This window comes from Ovis canadensis, chromosome 15 (assembly GCF_042477335.2).
Source record: "Ovis canadensis isolate MfBH-ARS-UI-01 breed Bighorn chromosome 15, ARS-UI_OviCan_v2, whole genome shotgun sequence".
Taxonomy (NCBI): domain Eukaryota; kingdom Metazoa; phylum Chordata; class Mammalia; order Artiodactyla; family Bovidae; genus Ovis; species Ovis canadensis.
The window spans coordinates 90,610,171-90,626,026 of NC_091259.1; positions in this window are offsets into that span (position 1 = coordinate 90,610,171).

Sequence of the window (15,856 nt, forward strand, 5' to 3'; positions counted from 1 at the left end):
AATTCCATGGCTGGGCATATACCCACCCCCCCCAAAAAAAACCCCAAAACACTAAATTGAAAGGATACATGTGATAGCTTATGGTGAACGGGGCTGCGTTTGTGGTCTCTGAAAGAGAAACTTTCAGTCCAGAGCCAAAGACGCAGTCTCTGTCACTCAGAGCTTTGTAGGGCAGAGATTTTGCCAGAGTTCAAGTGACAGAAACAGTTTCCAACACAAAGCAGTTGAAACAGGCTGTTGAGAAAGAGGGTAGAAGAGTACTTGCCTCACTAGTTTGGGCAGAACCAATTAGCTGATAAAAATAGATGAAAAGAACACCTCAAGGTTGTGAAAGTTTTACCAGACCTTTTCTCACAACATACAATTAGAGATAATATCAGCATAACGTAAGCCAGAAACGGCTCTGGGCACATGAGAAAGCAGTGAATTGGAAAATGGACTCCCAGGCAAGATTCGTTACAATTATAATCATTAACACGAAGCCTAAGAAAAGCGTTTTCCATGGGTAAGATATATCGTGCTTAAAGAAAGCCCAGTTTTCAAATGAAATAGGTTGTTTAAAATTAACACAGAGCCTAGGGAAACATGCCCTATGTGGCCGAGGCAAAGGAAGGTGGAAGAGAAAGAACGCTTGCCTCCTCCTCCTTCAGGGGCCATGGACTCCCTATCAACCTACCCCAGCTTTAACTCTCTCACACACTCCCTAGAGTTCACAGCAGCGTTATTTACCACAGTAGCCAGGACAAGGAAGCAACCTAAACGTTCAGCAGATGCATGTATAAGGAAGATATGGCGTATACCTACAACGAAACCCTCAGCCATAAAAAGCAACGATTTGCCATTTGCAGCAACATGCGTGGACTTGGAGAGTGTTGTGTTAAGTGAAAGAAGACAAAGGACGATAACGACTCTATGGTATTCACATTATTTAAAGATAAATACATCAAAAAGATAAATACACCATTTATACATGTAATTGACAAAACAGAGTGAAACTAGTAAGTGGAATCAAAGGTAAACAAACTCACAGATACAGAGAACAAGCTACTGGTTACCAGTGTGAGGGGGTGGGGACGTCACAAAATACCTGTGCGGGAATGAGAGGTTCAGACTGCTGGGTGTGAGACAGGCTCAACAATGTGCTATGAAACAAGGGGGGTGCAGCCACAACTGCGTACTGACTGTAAATGGAAAGTGACCTTTGAAAACTGTATATGAATAAAAACTTGTTTTAAAGTATACTTAAGCCAGAAAGCAGCAACAACAGAAAAAGAATTGCCTTTCTAAAATCCATAAATGTATCTCAGATACACGCATATCATTCCTTCACGCCAGGCCTGCTCAACATTCCAGGAAACTCTTTTTCCCAGAGTGTGGGATGGACTTGATCTCCCCGGAGAAAGGGTGCTCTCCTCATTTGTGCTCAGACTATAACCAGGCTCCTGCTCTGTAAGAAGGGTTGAAGAAAACACAAGACTATTTGACAGCCTCAGGACTCGAAGCTTTGGGGAGAGCTTGGAGGCAGTATCTGGGGCCAACTGGCTGCCTCCCAGAGAAGCAACAGCAAGCCTGAGCGGCCTAAGGCATGGACAGAACGTGGGTGCCCCACAGGTGCAGCAGAAGCTCAGCAGACGCGTGATAAGCTAAAGGACAATGTGGAGACTCTGGGGACTCCAAGAAACACTTTGCTGCCGGGAGCCAGTGTGAGGAAATCTGCCCAAGGCAAAGGTCATGAGGAGGGAGGCTTCGGCATACGCAAAGGCAGGATCGAGCCTCAGGAAACCCCCTGTTCCCAAGCATCTACCCCCAAAACCAGAGTCTGCCCACTTTACTGTTTTATGCTCTCACCTACACCTCTGACTTTATGGGGGACTCCCCCATCACCTCTCTCAGAGAAGGAGTTAACCTACAGCTCCAGTTAATAAAAATTCCTGGGTGTGACAAGAGTGTTTTGACTTACGAACTCCTCTGAAGGTTACCTAGCCTGCCTGTACAGTTTCATCCGGCCACATGTGATTGTTTACAGCCTCGCAACCGTGAGAGGCACGAGATGTTTTAGACTTACTAAAGGCAGATTCTTTTAGGACGTTAGAAATTATTAGTATAGTGGGTTGGTTAGGAATTATATTGGTGAAGGGTTTTTCATTTATTGGGCCAATGTTTGCTGCTAAATCCCCTGCCCTTATACATGTTAATGAATATATAACTAGCATATAGGAGAAATAAGTATTAACCTTTAGATTAATCATGTTAACCTTAGGCTAAGTAAATTCCTTTCTTAGTTGTAACCCACTACACCCTCACCCTATAGGAATGCAACTTTATCTGGTACATTCAGAGGGTAGTGCCTGATTTAAGAAAAGTCACCCCTGGAAAATAAGTTTCTGGTTGACTGACCATTATCAAAAAAGAAAGGATCATAAAATGTCAGCAGGCCTCATGGCCAGAAGATGATGTAAAACCCCTAAGACCTTTTTGTATACATTTATATGAAGCACCTGATTTTGATAAAGGTCAGGACTGCTGACCCCAGCGTGACTTTAAAATTTCCATTTGTCTCTATGTGTAAAAAAAGGTATATAAGCAAACCTGAAAATAAAGAAAATGGATCAGTTTCTGGAAAGACTGATTCCCCCGTGTTGTCCTTTCTTTCCCCTTCTGGCTGAATTCCCATCTGGAGCATGGGTGCTTGCCAAGCCTGCTAATTTTGCCCTGGCTTCTAAGTTCTGCATGAGAGGGAGCCCAAGGCGGGGCACCCTCCGATATTCAAGTGGGCGCTGGTGGCCTACGTAGGTGGTGCAAGCTTCTTGTCTCAAAGCTTTATTGGTATCCCATGCAAACCAAGTTATTCAGCCTCTTTTTCTCCACTAATTTTCCTACTATGCTATTTCTTTCTAATCTCCCTCTATATCTTTAATTAAGCAATTAATTCCTAGGACGCTGACTCCACCCCCGCTTCAAATTACCCTGGATCCCCCGGGACTGGACCCCGGCACTTTGCAAGTGGGGATGTGCAAAGAGCTGAGGTGTAGCTGGCAGCTTTGTTCATCTGAAAACCTTAAATAGGATTGTGTGTGTGTGTGTGTGATTTTGCTGTGACCAGTACATTCTCTTGGCAAAACTCTGCTAGCTTCATTTTGTACTCCAAGGCCAAACTTGCCTGTTCCTCCAGACCAGAGAACAAACCACTCATAGCGAACACCCTCTTCCAAAAACACAAGAGAAGACTCTACACAGGGATATCACCAGATGGTCAACACCAAAATCAGATAACCACGATGGTGTGATCACCAACCTAATGCCAGACATCCTGGAATGGGAAGTCAGGTGGGCCTTAGGAAGCGTCACTACAAACAAAGCTAGTGGAGGTGATGGAATTCCAGTGGAGCTATTTCAAATCCTGAAAGATGATGCTGTGAAAGTGCTGCACTCAATATGCCAGCAAACTTGGAAAACTCAGCAGTGGCCACAGGACTGGAAAAGGTCAGTTTTCATTCCAATCCCAAAGAAAGGCAATGCCAAAGAATGCTCAAACTACCGCGCAATTGCACTCATCTCACATGGTAGCAAACTAATGTTGAAAATTCTCCAAGCCAGGCTTTAATAGTACATGAACCATAAACTTCCAGATGTTCAGCTGGATTTAGAAAAGGCAGAGGAACCAGAGATCAAATAGTCAACATCTGTTGGATCACACAGAAAGCAAGAGAGTTCCAGAAAAAAAAATCTATTTCTGCTTTATTAACTATTCCAAAGCCTTCGACTGTGTGGATCAAAACAAACTGTGGAAAATTCTGAAAGAGATGGGAGTACCAGACCACCTGACTTGCCTCCCGAGTAACCTGTATGCAGATCAGAAAGCAACAGTTAGAGAACTGGACATGGAACAACAGTCTGGTTCCAAGTAGGGAAAGGAGTGCGTCAAGGCTGTATGTTGTCACCCTGCTGATTTAACTTCTATGCAGAGTACATCGTGAGAAACGCTGGACTGGAGGAAGCATATGCTGGAATCAAGACTGCCGGGAGAATTATCAATAATCTGAGTTAGGCAGATGACACCTGCTTTATGGCAGAGAGCAAAGAAGAACTAAAGAGCCTCTTGATGCAAGTGAAAGAGGAGCGTCAAAACGTTGGCTTAAAGCTCAACGTTCAGAAAACTAAGATCATGGAATCTGGTCCCATCACTTCACGGCAAGTAGATGGGGAAATAATGGAAACAGTGACAGACTTTTTATTTTCTTGGGCTCCAAAATCACTGCAGATGGTGAGTGCAGCCATGCAATTAATAGACACTTGCTCCCTGGAAGAAAACATATGACCAATCTAGACAGCATATTAAAAAGCAGAGACATTACTGTGCTAACAAAGGTCCGTCTAGTCAAGGCTATGGTTTATTCAGTGGTCAGGTATGGATGTGAGAGTTGGACTGTGAAGAAGGCTGAGCGCCGAGGAATTGATGCTTTTGAACTGTGGCGTTGGAGAAGACTCTTGAGAGTCCCCTGGACTGCAAGAATATTCAACTGAAAGGTTGTTGCTGAATGAAAAGACACTGAGATTCTTGATCTCCAGAGAAGAAGAATTCAATCCGGGGCTAGAGACGAGGCTTGATCACTCAGAGCTTTTCTGTAATAAAGTTTTATTAAAGTATAAAGGAGATAGAGAAAGCTTCTGACATAGGCATCAGAAGGGGGCAGAAAGAGTGCCACCCTGCTAGTCTTCAGCTGGGTGTTATGTAGTCACTAGCAGCCTGTTAATGAAAGAAAGGAATGTCTTTAAACTCGGAATGGCACCAGGCCCCATAAGATGCATTTTGCGATAATCTTGGCACCAGAGGATTCATCCCCGGCCATAAAACGATTGACTTGAATCTTGTAGAAGAGCAGATTGCCATACAAATAGTTTCATTTACATAGATTAGGGGAACAATGTCTGAGTATAACATACTGGTTTGTCAAGTCGGTTCTGAGCCATTAGGTGGAACTGACTTGAAGACAGAGTCTGGGGTAAATGCATAGTACATTAACATAGCTTAAGACAAACATTTCCATAAGAAAAATGCATTGGTTAACTCAAGGTTTGAGAATAGTTAACTTCAGGTGAAACCAGGTGTCATTATGACAACACAGTATTTTAAGAGAAACCTCATTTTAAATTTGTGCAGAGAAGGAGAAAATATAGCTAGTTTGTTTCCTCCTGCTGCTTAAGACAGATAAAAACATCTGACACTTGCAGACCCTGTCTCCTCCATTTGGAGACCCCTGGCCTTCCTGCCTGTTACCCTCTCACAACCAGTCCATCCTAAGGAAATCATTCCTGAATATTTATTGGAAAGACTGATGTTGAAGATGAAACTCCAATCCTTTGGCCACCTGATGCAATGAACTGACTCATTTGAAAAGACCTGATGCTGGGAAAGATTGAAGGCAGGAGGAGAAGGGGACGGTAGAGGATGAGATGGTTGGATGGCATCACCAACTCAACAGACATGAGTTTGAGTAAATTCTGGGAGTTGGTGATGGACAGGGAGGCCTGGCATGCTGCAGTCCATGGGGTGGCAAAGAGTTGGGCACGACTGAGTGACTGAACTGAACTGAGTCAAAGTTATGATTTTCCAGTAGTCCTGTATGAATGTGAGAGTTGGAACATAAAGAAAGCTGACTGCTGAAGAATTGATGCTTTGGACTGTGGTGTTGGAGGAGACTCTTGAGAGTCCCTTTAACTGCATGCTAGGAGATCCCACCAGTCCATCCTAGAGGAAGTCAGTCCTGAATATTCATTGGAAGGATTGATGCTGAGCCTGATGCTCCAATAATTTGGCCACCTGATGTGAAGAACTGATTCATTAGAAAAGATCCTTGTGGTGGGAAAAATTGAAGGCAGGAGGAGAAGTGGATGACAGAATGTGAGATGATTGGATTGCATCACCGACTCGATGGACGTGAGTTTGTGGAACTCTGGGAGTTAGTGATGGACAGAAGAGCTTGGAATGCTGCAGTCATGGGGTCACAAAGAGTCAGGACTGAGAGGCTGAACTGAATGTGTGTGTTCGCTGCTTAGTTGTATCCAAGTTTTTGGAAAACCATGGACTCCTTTAGACTCCTTTAAACTTTAGACTCCTCTGTCCATGGGATTCTCCAGGTAAGAATGCTGGAGTGGGTAGCTTTTCTCTTCTGCCGGGGATCTTCCCAACCCAAGGACAAAACCCAGGTCTCCCACATTGCGTGCAGATTCTTTAGTATCTGAGCCACCAGGGAAGCCCTTGCCTGGGCAGGCACGGGTGCAAGCCAGGCTAGTGTGGCCACATTGCCAGTGTGTCCCAGTTCCCACAGGCTGGAGAGGACTCAGACATCAGTGTTTCCCTAAAACTGCCTGTGAATGCCTTTCTCCCATCATGCTGTAAAGAAAAGAAAGCCTTCTTCTGTACAGAGTATTCTCTATGACAGAAGTTATCATGTATAAACAAATTTCCCACATGAAATTCCTCTCCACAAATTCACGTTTTCTCAGTGCCTCAGGATCCTATTGTTCATTGCTGTTTAGTTGCTCAGACATGTCTGACTCTTTTGCAACCCCATGGACTGCAGCCTGCCAGACTCCTCTGACCATGGAATTCTCCAGGCAAGAATACTAGAGTGAGTTGCCACTTTCTTCTCCAGGGGACCTCTGGACCCAGGGATGGAACCCATGTCTCCAGCTTGGCAGGCAAATTCTCTACCACTGAGCCACCTGGGGAAGTCTCAGGACCCTGACTTAACTCTAAGGATGGACAGCTCTTCACTCAATTCCATCATCGCAGCAGCACTCAGCCAGCTTCACTCAATCTCTGTCTCCACATATGGTCTCCACCCAGTTTAAGCCTCACTCACAATTTTAGTTTTCACAACTCCTTTCACCCCCCCGAATATTCAGCAGCACTTTAAAATATGGATGCAGATCGCTCAAGACGGCGGAGTAGGGGTGCACGGAGCTCATCTCTCGCCACAAACACATGGAGAATGCTTCTACACGTGAAAAGATGGTCACAGACCATCAGGGAACTAGAAATCAGAACCACAGTGAGGCGTCACCTCACGTTTGTCAGAACGGTCATCATCAAAAAGTCTACAAATCACAAGTGTTGGTGAGGGTGTAGAGAAAAGGGAAGCTTCGACACTGTTGGTAGGAACGTAAATTGGTGCAGCCACAGTGGAAAACCACATGGAGGTTTCTCAAAAAAGCAAAATAGAACTACCATATGACCCAGCAAGTCCACTCCTGGGCATAGAAACAGGAAACAAACAAAAACATCAGTTTGAAAGGATATGCCCATCCAGATGTTCACAGCAAGATCATTCACAACTGCAACATATGGAGACGACCAGAGCATCCGCCAGCAGATGAATGAGCAGGGACGCTCTATGTACACACACAATGCAACCCTGCTGCTGCTGCTGCTGCCGAGCTGCTTCAGCCGTGCCCACCTCTGTGCAACCCCATAGACAGCAGCCCACCAGGCTCCCCCGTCCCTGGGAATCTCCAGGCAAGAACTCTGGAGTGGGTGGCCATTTCCTTCTCCAACGCAGGAAAGTGAAAAGTGAAAGTGAAGTTGTTCAGTCGTGTCCGACTCTTAGCGACCCCATGGACTGCAGCCCACCAGGTTCCTCCGCCCATGGGATTTTCCAGGCAAGAGTACTGGAGTGGGTTGCCAGTGCCTTCTCTGACAATGGAATACTACTCAGCCATAAAAAAGAATGAACTTTTGCAAACTCCAGCAACTTGGATAGACTTGGGGGGCATTATGCTATGTGAAATGTCAGTCAGAGAAAGATAAAGAATGCATAATATCACTTATATGTATAAAAAACACAACAAAAAGTGAATATAATAAAAAAGAGGCAGACTCTCAGATACACAGAACAAACTAGTGGTTAACAGGAGCTACGGGAAAGTGAGAGTGTTAGTTGCTCAGTTGTGTCTGACTCTTTGCAACCCTATGGACTATAGCCTGCCAGGCCCCTCTGTCCATGGAATTCTCCAGCAAGAATACTAGAGTGGATAGCCATTCCCTTCTCCAGGGGATCTTCCTGACCCAGGGATCAAACCCAGGTCTCCCACATTGCAGGGAGATTCTTAACCATTTGAACCACCAGGAAAGTAGGGAGGGGAGTGGGATTCTATAGATGTGGGAGAGCAGGAAGTACAAACTACTGGATGTAAGATAGAATCAAAGTGTTTTGTACATGGGACTATAGTCGAAATTTTGTAATAACTCTAAACAGAAAGCAATCTTTAAAAACTATATAGAATTTTTTAAAAGATTAAAAAAAAATCTGTGTGGAATGAGCCTCACTAAAAACTAACTGGAAACTGGTACAAGGACACCTTTACAACCAAAGCTGTAAGCAAGATACACATGTAATTGAATAAAACAGGCAGAAATCAGGTCAGGATCTGTGATGCGGGAGACTTGGAGGCAAAGGGAGATTACACAGGCAAACCCCCCCCCACCCCCGAGGAGCGAGGGTGCAGGCCACTTACCGGGCACCCCTCACTAGAGGTCAGGCCCGAGGAAGATGAGCTCCTCGGCTGGTCAGAGGGCTGCTGGGACTAACAGGAGGGCTGTGGGAAGTGTGGCCTCCACCTGTGAGGAGCACCAGAGCACTAGCTTGCCCTTGAGGCAAAGAGGAGAGGCGGACTGCGGACTGCTCCAGTGAAGGCCGTGTCCCGCAACTGCCCAAGCACCAAGTAGGCCAGCCTGAGCCGAGGGAGCACTCCAGCCCTGTTCACTCCACATCACAGCTCTACACTGGACCTACGAGGGCTGCCATGACCAAGGAGAGCACGCACTCAGGGACTCAGAGGCTGCATGGCATCTGAGCAGGGCACGGGCAACAGCTGCTGGGCACAGCTGCCTGCACCGCCCTGCTGCTCAGCACTGCCCGGCTGTGAGGCAAGGACCCCAGCGCTTGGAGAGAGGACATGAGCACTTAAAGGGAGCAGAGCCGACCGTGGGCTCAGGGCTTCCACCCCAGCGACCTGGGACCTGAACCCCTCGCCCCCGATGGGGCAGTGTTGGCCACTGAGTAGCAGGGAACCCCACCTCACACTCAGCAACGGCTCTAGTCCCTCGATCTCCAGCCTGCCGAGAATGAATCAGGAAGACAAAGACAGAATGAACAGACCAACCACTAGTCCCGAAGTTGCATTCCTGATTTTAAAACTCCCAGCAAACAGAAGTCCAGGATGAGATGACTTCACAGGGAAAGTCTACCGACCTTATAAAGAAGTGACAGTCATCACCTCTTCAACTGTTTGGAAAACTCGAAGCAGAAACAACACTCTCAAATTTATTTTACACATTACCCTGACACCAAAACTAGACAGAGAGGTCTATTCATGCCTATGTTCTTACCGGATACATGTGAATGAATATGTATTCATACGCACTGAATTAAGATACACATATATTTGAAGCCCCATCCAAGAAAATCATCAAATCTACAATAATTTCCAGAGACTTCCAGCTAAACTTCACTTCCCTCAAATCACTCATGACAGCAAGTTACAACAGGCCACGATCTCATCAGAACTCTATTCCTACTAAATTCATAATCTTGAGGTTGAAGACACATTCAAGGCAGATTCCTTTTTTCTTAGCACATGCATGCTAAGTCGCTTCAGTCATATCTGATGCTTGCAGCCCTACAGACTGTAGCCCGCCAGGCTCCACTGTCCATGGGATTCTCCAGGAAAGGATACTGGAGTGGGTTGCCATGCCCTCTCCAGGGAATCTTGCAGACCCAGGGATCAAACCCACATCTCCTATGGCTTCAATAATCCGGAAAAAAAACCCTTCTTTACCACATATTATGCTTAGTATTGTCAGACCCTGTCTTCTCACAACAGGTAAAGTGCAAAAGAAAATACAAACGTTAGAAAACAAAGTGCCTCATTACATAAGAATAAAATACCCTCGTCTTTGCATAAAATGCTCCCATGGTATCTTTAATTTTATTGAAGAGACCTCTAGTCTTTCCCATTCTATTGTTTTCCTCTATTTCTTTGCATTGATTGCTGAGGACGACTTTCTTATCTCTCTTTGCTATTCTTTGGAACTCTGCATTCAAATGGGTATATCTTTCCTTTTCTCCTTTGCTTTTCACTTCCCTTTTTACAGCTATTTGTAAGGCCTCCTCAGACAGCCATTTTGCTTTTCTGCATTTCTTTTTCTTGGGGATGGTCTTGATTCCTGTCTCCTGTACGATGTCACAAACCTCCGTTCATAGTTCATCAGGCACTCTATCAGCTCTATTTCTCACTTCCACGGTATAGTCATAAGGGATTTGATTCAGGTCATACCTGAATGGTCTAGTGGTTTTCTCCACTTTCTTCCATTTCAGTCTGAATTTGGCAATAAGGAGTTCATGATCTGAGCCACAGTCCACTCCTGGTCTTGTTTTTGCTGACTGTATAGAGTTTCTCCATCTTTGGCTGCAAAGAATATAATCAATCTGATTTCAGTGTCAACCATCTGGTGATGTCCATGTGTAGAGTCTTCTCTTGCGTTGTTGGAGGAGGGTGTTTGCTATGACCACTGGGTTCTCTTGGCAGAACTCTATTAGCCTTTGCCCTGCTTCACTCTGTATTCCAAGGCCAAATTTGCCTGTTACTCCAGGTGTTTCTTGACTTCCTACTTTTGCATTCCAGTCCCCTATAACGAAAAGGACATCTTTTTTGGGTGTTAGTTCTAGAATATCTTGTAGGTCTTCATACAACTGCTAACTTTAGCTTCTTCAGCATTACTGGTTGGGGCATAGACTTGGATTACCGTGACACTGAATGGTTTTCCTTGGAAACGAACAGAGATCATTCTGTCATTTTTGAGACTGCATCCAAGTACTGTATTTCAGACTCTTTTGTTGACTATGATGGCTACTCCATTTCTTCTAAGGGATTCCTGCCCACAGTAGTAGATATAATGGTCATCGGAGTTAAATTCATCCATTCCAGTCCATCTTAGTTCGCTGATTCCGAGAATGTTAATGTTTCCCTCTTGTCATCTCCTGTTTGACCACCTCCAATTTGCCTTGATTCATGGACCTATCATTCCAGGTTCCTATGCAATATTGCTCTTTACAGCATCAAACCTTGCTTCTATCACCAGTCAGATAATCACACACATAGAGCCAGACATCCTGGAATGTGAAGTCAAAAGGGACTTAGGAAGAATCACTATGAACAAAGCTAGAGGAGGTGATGGAATTCCAACTGAGCTGTTTCAAATCCTAAAAGATGATGCTGTGAAAGTGCTGCACTCAATAGGCCAGCAAATTTGGAAAACTCAATAGTGGCCACAGGACTGGAAAAGGTCAGTTTACATTGCAATCCCAAAGAAAGGCAATGCCAGAGAATGCTCAAACTACCGCACAATTGCACTCATCTCACATGCTAGGAAAGAGATGCTCAAAATTCTCCAAGCCAGGCTTCAGCAATACGTGAACTGTGAACTCCCGATGTTCAAGCTGGATTTAGAAAAGGCAGAGGAACCAGAGATCAAATTGTCAACATCCACTGGATCATGGAAAAAGCAATAGAGTTCCAGAAAAACATCTATTTCTGCTTTATTGACTATGCCAAAATCTTTGACTGTGTGGATCATGACAAACTGTGGAAAATTCTGAAAGAGATGGGAATACCAGACCACCTGACCTGCCTCTTGAAAAATCTGTATGCAGGTCAGGAAGCAACAGTTAGAACTGGACATGGAACAACAAACTGGTTCCAAATAGGAAAAGGAGTGCATCAAGGCTGTATATTGTCACCCTGCTTATGTAACTTCTATGCAGAGTACATCATGAGAAACTCTGGGCTGGAGGAAGCACAAGCTGGAATCAAGATTGCCGGGAGAAATATCAATAACCTCAGATATACAGATGACACCACCCTTATGGCAGAAAGTGAAGAGGAACTAAAGAGCCTCTTGTTGAAAGTGAAAGAGGAGAGTGAAAAAGTTGGCTTAAAGCTCAACATTCAGAAAACTAAGGTCATGGCATCCAGTCCCATCACTTCATGGGAAATCGATGGGGAAACAGTGGAAACCATGGCTGACTTTATTTTTCTGGGCTCCAAAATCACTGCAGATGGTGACTGCAGCCATGAAATTAAAAGACGCTTATGCCTTGGGAGAAAAGTTATGACCTACCTAGACAGCATATTAAAAAGAAGAGACATTACTTTGTCAACAAAGGTCCATCTAGTCAAGGCTATGGTTTTTCCAGTGGTCATGTATGGATGTGAGAGTTGGACTGTGAAGAAAGCTGAGCGCCGAAGTATTGATACTTTTGAACCATGGTGTTGTAGAAGACTCTTGAGAGTCCCTTGGACTGCAAGGAGATCCAACCAGTCCATCCTAAAGGAGATCAGTCCTGGGTGTTCATTGGAAGGACTGATGTTGAGGCTGAAACTCCAATACTTTGGCCACCTGATGCGAAGAACTGACTCATTTGAAAAGACCCTGATGCTGGGAAAGATTGGAGGCAGGAGGAGAAGGGGACATCACAGACTAAATGGACATAGGTTTGGGTGAACTCCTGGAGTTGGTGATGGACAGGGAGGCCTTGCATGCTGAGGTTCATGGGGCTGCAAAGAGTTGGACATGACTGAGAGACTGAACTGAACTGAAAATACCCTCAATGACCTATGAACCAAAAGAAAGTGTAAAAGTTTTAGGAAAGCCTGCAATGTGTTTTTCTATTGAATGAGGAGACTTTAGAGTCACAATGTAAGAAAGCTAGCCATGAGGCTAAAGGCAAACTAGTTGAGTTTATAATCGATATTCAGGCTTTACAATAATCATAAAACGTCTTCAGTTCAGTTCAGTTCAGTCGCTCAGTTATGTCCGACTCTTTGCGACCCCATGAATTGCAGCGCGCCAGGCCTCCCTGTTCATCACCATCTCCCGGAGTTCACTCAGACTCACGTCCATCGAGTCCATGATGCCATCCAGCCATCTCATCCTCTGTCGTCCCCTTCTCCTCCTGCCCCCAATCCCTCCCAGCATCAGAGTCTTTTCCAGTGAGTCAACTCTTCAATGAAGTGGCCAAAGTACTGGAGTTTCAGCTTTAGCATCATTCCTTCCAAAGAAATCCCAGGGCTGATCTCCTTCAGAATGGACTGGTTGGATCTCCTTGCAGTCCAAGGGACTCTCAAGAGTCTTCTCCAACACCACAGTTCAAAAGCATCAATTCTTCAGCGCTCAGCCTTCTTCACAGTCCAACTCTCACATCCATACATGACCACAGGAAAAACCATAGCCTTGACTAGACGGACATTAGTCAGCAAAGTAATGTCTCTGCTTTTGAATATACTATCTAGGTTGGCCATAACTTTTCTTCCAAGGAGTAAGCGTCTTTTAATTTCATGGCTGCAGTCACCATCTGCAGTGATTTTGGAGCCCCAAAATATAAAGTCTGACACTGTTTCTACTGTTTCCCCATCTATTTCCCATGAAGTGATGGGACCGGATGCCATGATCTTCGTTTTCTGAATGTTGAGCTTTAAGCCAACTTTTTCGCTCTCCTCTTTCACTTTCATCAAGAGGCTTTTTAGTTCTTCTTCACTTTCTGCCATAAGGGTGGTGTCATCTGCATATCTGAGGTTATTGATATTTCTCCCGGCAATCTTGATTCCAGCTTGTGTTTCTTCCAGTCCAGCGTTTCTCATGATGTACTCTGCATAGAAGTTAAATAAGCAGGGTGATAATATACAGCCTTGACGTACTCCTATTTGGAACCAGTCTGTTGTTCCAGGTCCAGTTCTAACTGTTGCTTCCTGACCTGCATACAGATTTCTCAAGAGGCAGGTCAGGTGGTCTGGTATTCCCATTTCTTTCAGAATTTTCCACAGTTTATTGTGATCCACACAGTCAAAGGCTTTGGCATAGTCAGTAAATCAGAAATAGATGTTTTTCTGGAACTCTCTTGCTTTGTCCATGATCCAGCGGATGTTGGCAATTTGATCTCTGGTTCCTAAAACATACCTTCTGTGGTTTGGCAAAGAGTACTAGTGGCACTTAGGCAATTTCAGTGTAAAAGAAATGTCAGTTTCTCTTTCTGAATGTTTTGCTCACTGGCTGTATCTTTCACTAAATATTTACACCCCAAATCTGAATTTTAACTTCCAAAATGCCAAGATAAACATTCCTGGATTATATGACAGTCATAATGTTAGGGGAAGCACACTGATTGAAACCGCCCACCCTGGCCAGGTACCATAGTAACCATTTGCATGAGTTGTTTTATGACAGGAGATCCTGATGAGGAATACAGAACTAATAAGCCACCACCAACTGGAAGAGTTCGAGAAAGGTCTAAAGGAGACACTGCGCGTCTGCCCACTTCCCAGAATGCCTCTCGCTAGCATCCATCTTGGCTGAGTGATGCGTGCGCCACCAGGAAAGACTGTGAATTAGAATGATTGGTCAAAGACCACCCAGAAACTAATCGCATCACCACAAAACCCGACATTGCGAGCCACGTGGCAGAGCAGTTCTCCTGGTTTCCCTTCTCCTACTGCTTTCCACCCGGGTGCCCTTTCCCAATGAAGTCTCTTGCTTTGTCAGTGCATGTGTCTCCTCGGACAATTCATTTCCGAGGGTTAGACAAGAGCCCAGTTTTGGGCCCTGGAAGGGGTCCACCTTCCTGCAACAATAACATTCAGGAGTCGCAGGCCATCTGCTCGCCAGGTATTTTAATGCCTCAGTAAGTCCTAATGGTTGCATAACAGCTTATTTGTACTTGTCAGTTAATTCAAAATGACTGCTCTTTTTCTTTCCACTTCCTCATCCACCTTTCCAGAACTTCTCTATTTTCGAGCTGCTACCCTCTACTTCTTTACATGGTGGCGGTTAGTCGCTCAGTCGTGTCTGACTCTTGCGACCCCGCGGACTGTAGTCCGCCAGGCTCCTCTGTCCATGCGATTCTCCAGACAAGAATACTGGAGTGGGTCACCACTTCCTTCTCCAACTTCTTTACGTGTCTCTTCATAAACACTGTTTTAACCACTGCCCACAGGCAATAGCTGATGCTAGGAATAACCTGAAAGCTAAACTCACCTTAGGCAGTCAATGAAAAAGTCATTCCGGTGTCTCGCTAAATATTCTCTGAATTTAATTTCCTTCTTTAGCTACTTATATGAGCTCATGAGTCAATGACTCAGCTACTCACCTTTTTCAATATGTTTGTGGCCAAAATTATTCTTAGAGAAGAGAGCAGGTGAAAGACGGGCTTTTCCTCAGAGATTCTGGTTGCTTTGCAGAGAATGTACATATGAGAAACACCCCAGGAGGGAGAAGATAACAAACGGAGGTGTGGAGAAGCCCTCGCTAGAGGAGAAGCCTCGCTGGAGGAGAAGCCTGCGCTGGAGGAGAAGCCTCGCTGGAGGAGAAGCCTCGCTGGAGGAGAAGCCTCGCTGGAGGAGAAGGCTTCACGGGAGAAGAAGCCCTCGCTGGAGGAGAAGCGTCCGCTGGAGAAGAAGCCCTCGCTGGAGGAGAAGCGTCCGCTGGAGGAGAAGCCTCACTGGAGGAGAAGCCCCCGCTAGAGGAGAAGACCCTGCTGGAGGAGAAGCCCCCGCTGGAGAAGCCTCGCTGGAGGAGAAGCCTTCACGGGAGAAGAAGCCCTCGCTGGAGGAGAAGCCCTCGCTGGAGGAGAAGCACCCGCTGGAGGAGAAGCCCCTGCTGGAGGAGAAGCCTTCATGGGAGAAGAAGCCCTCGCTGGAGGAGAAGCCTCCCTGGAGGAGAAGACCCCGCTGCAGGAGAAGCCCCCACTGGAGAAGCCTCGCTGGAGGAGAAGCTCCTGCTGGAGGAGAAGCCTCGCTGGAG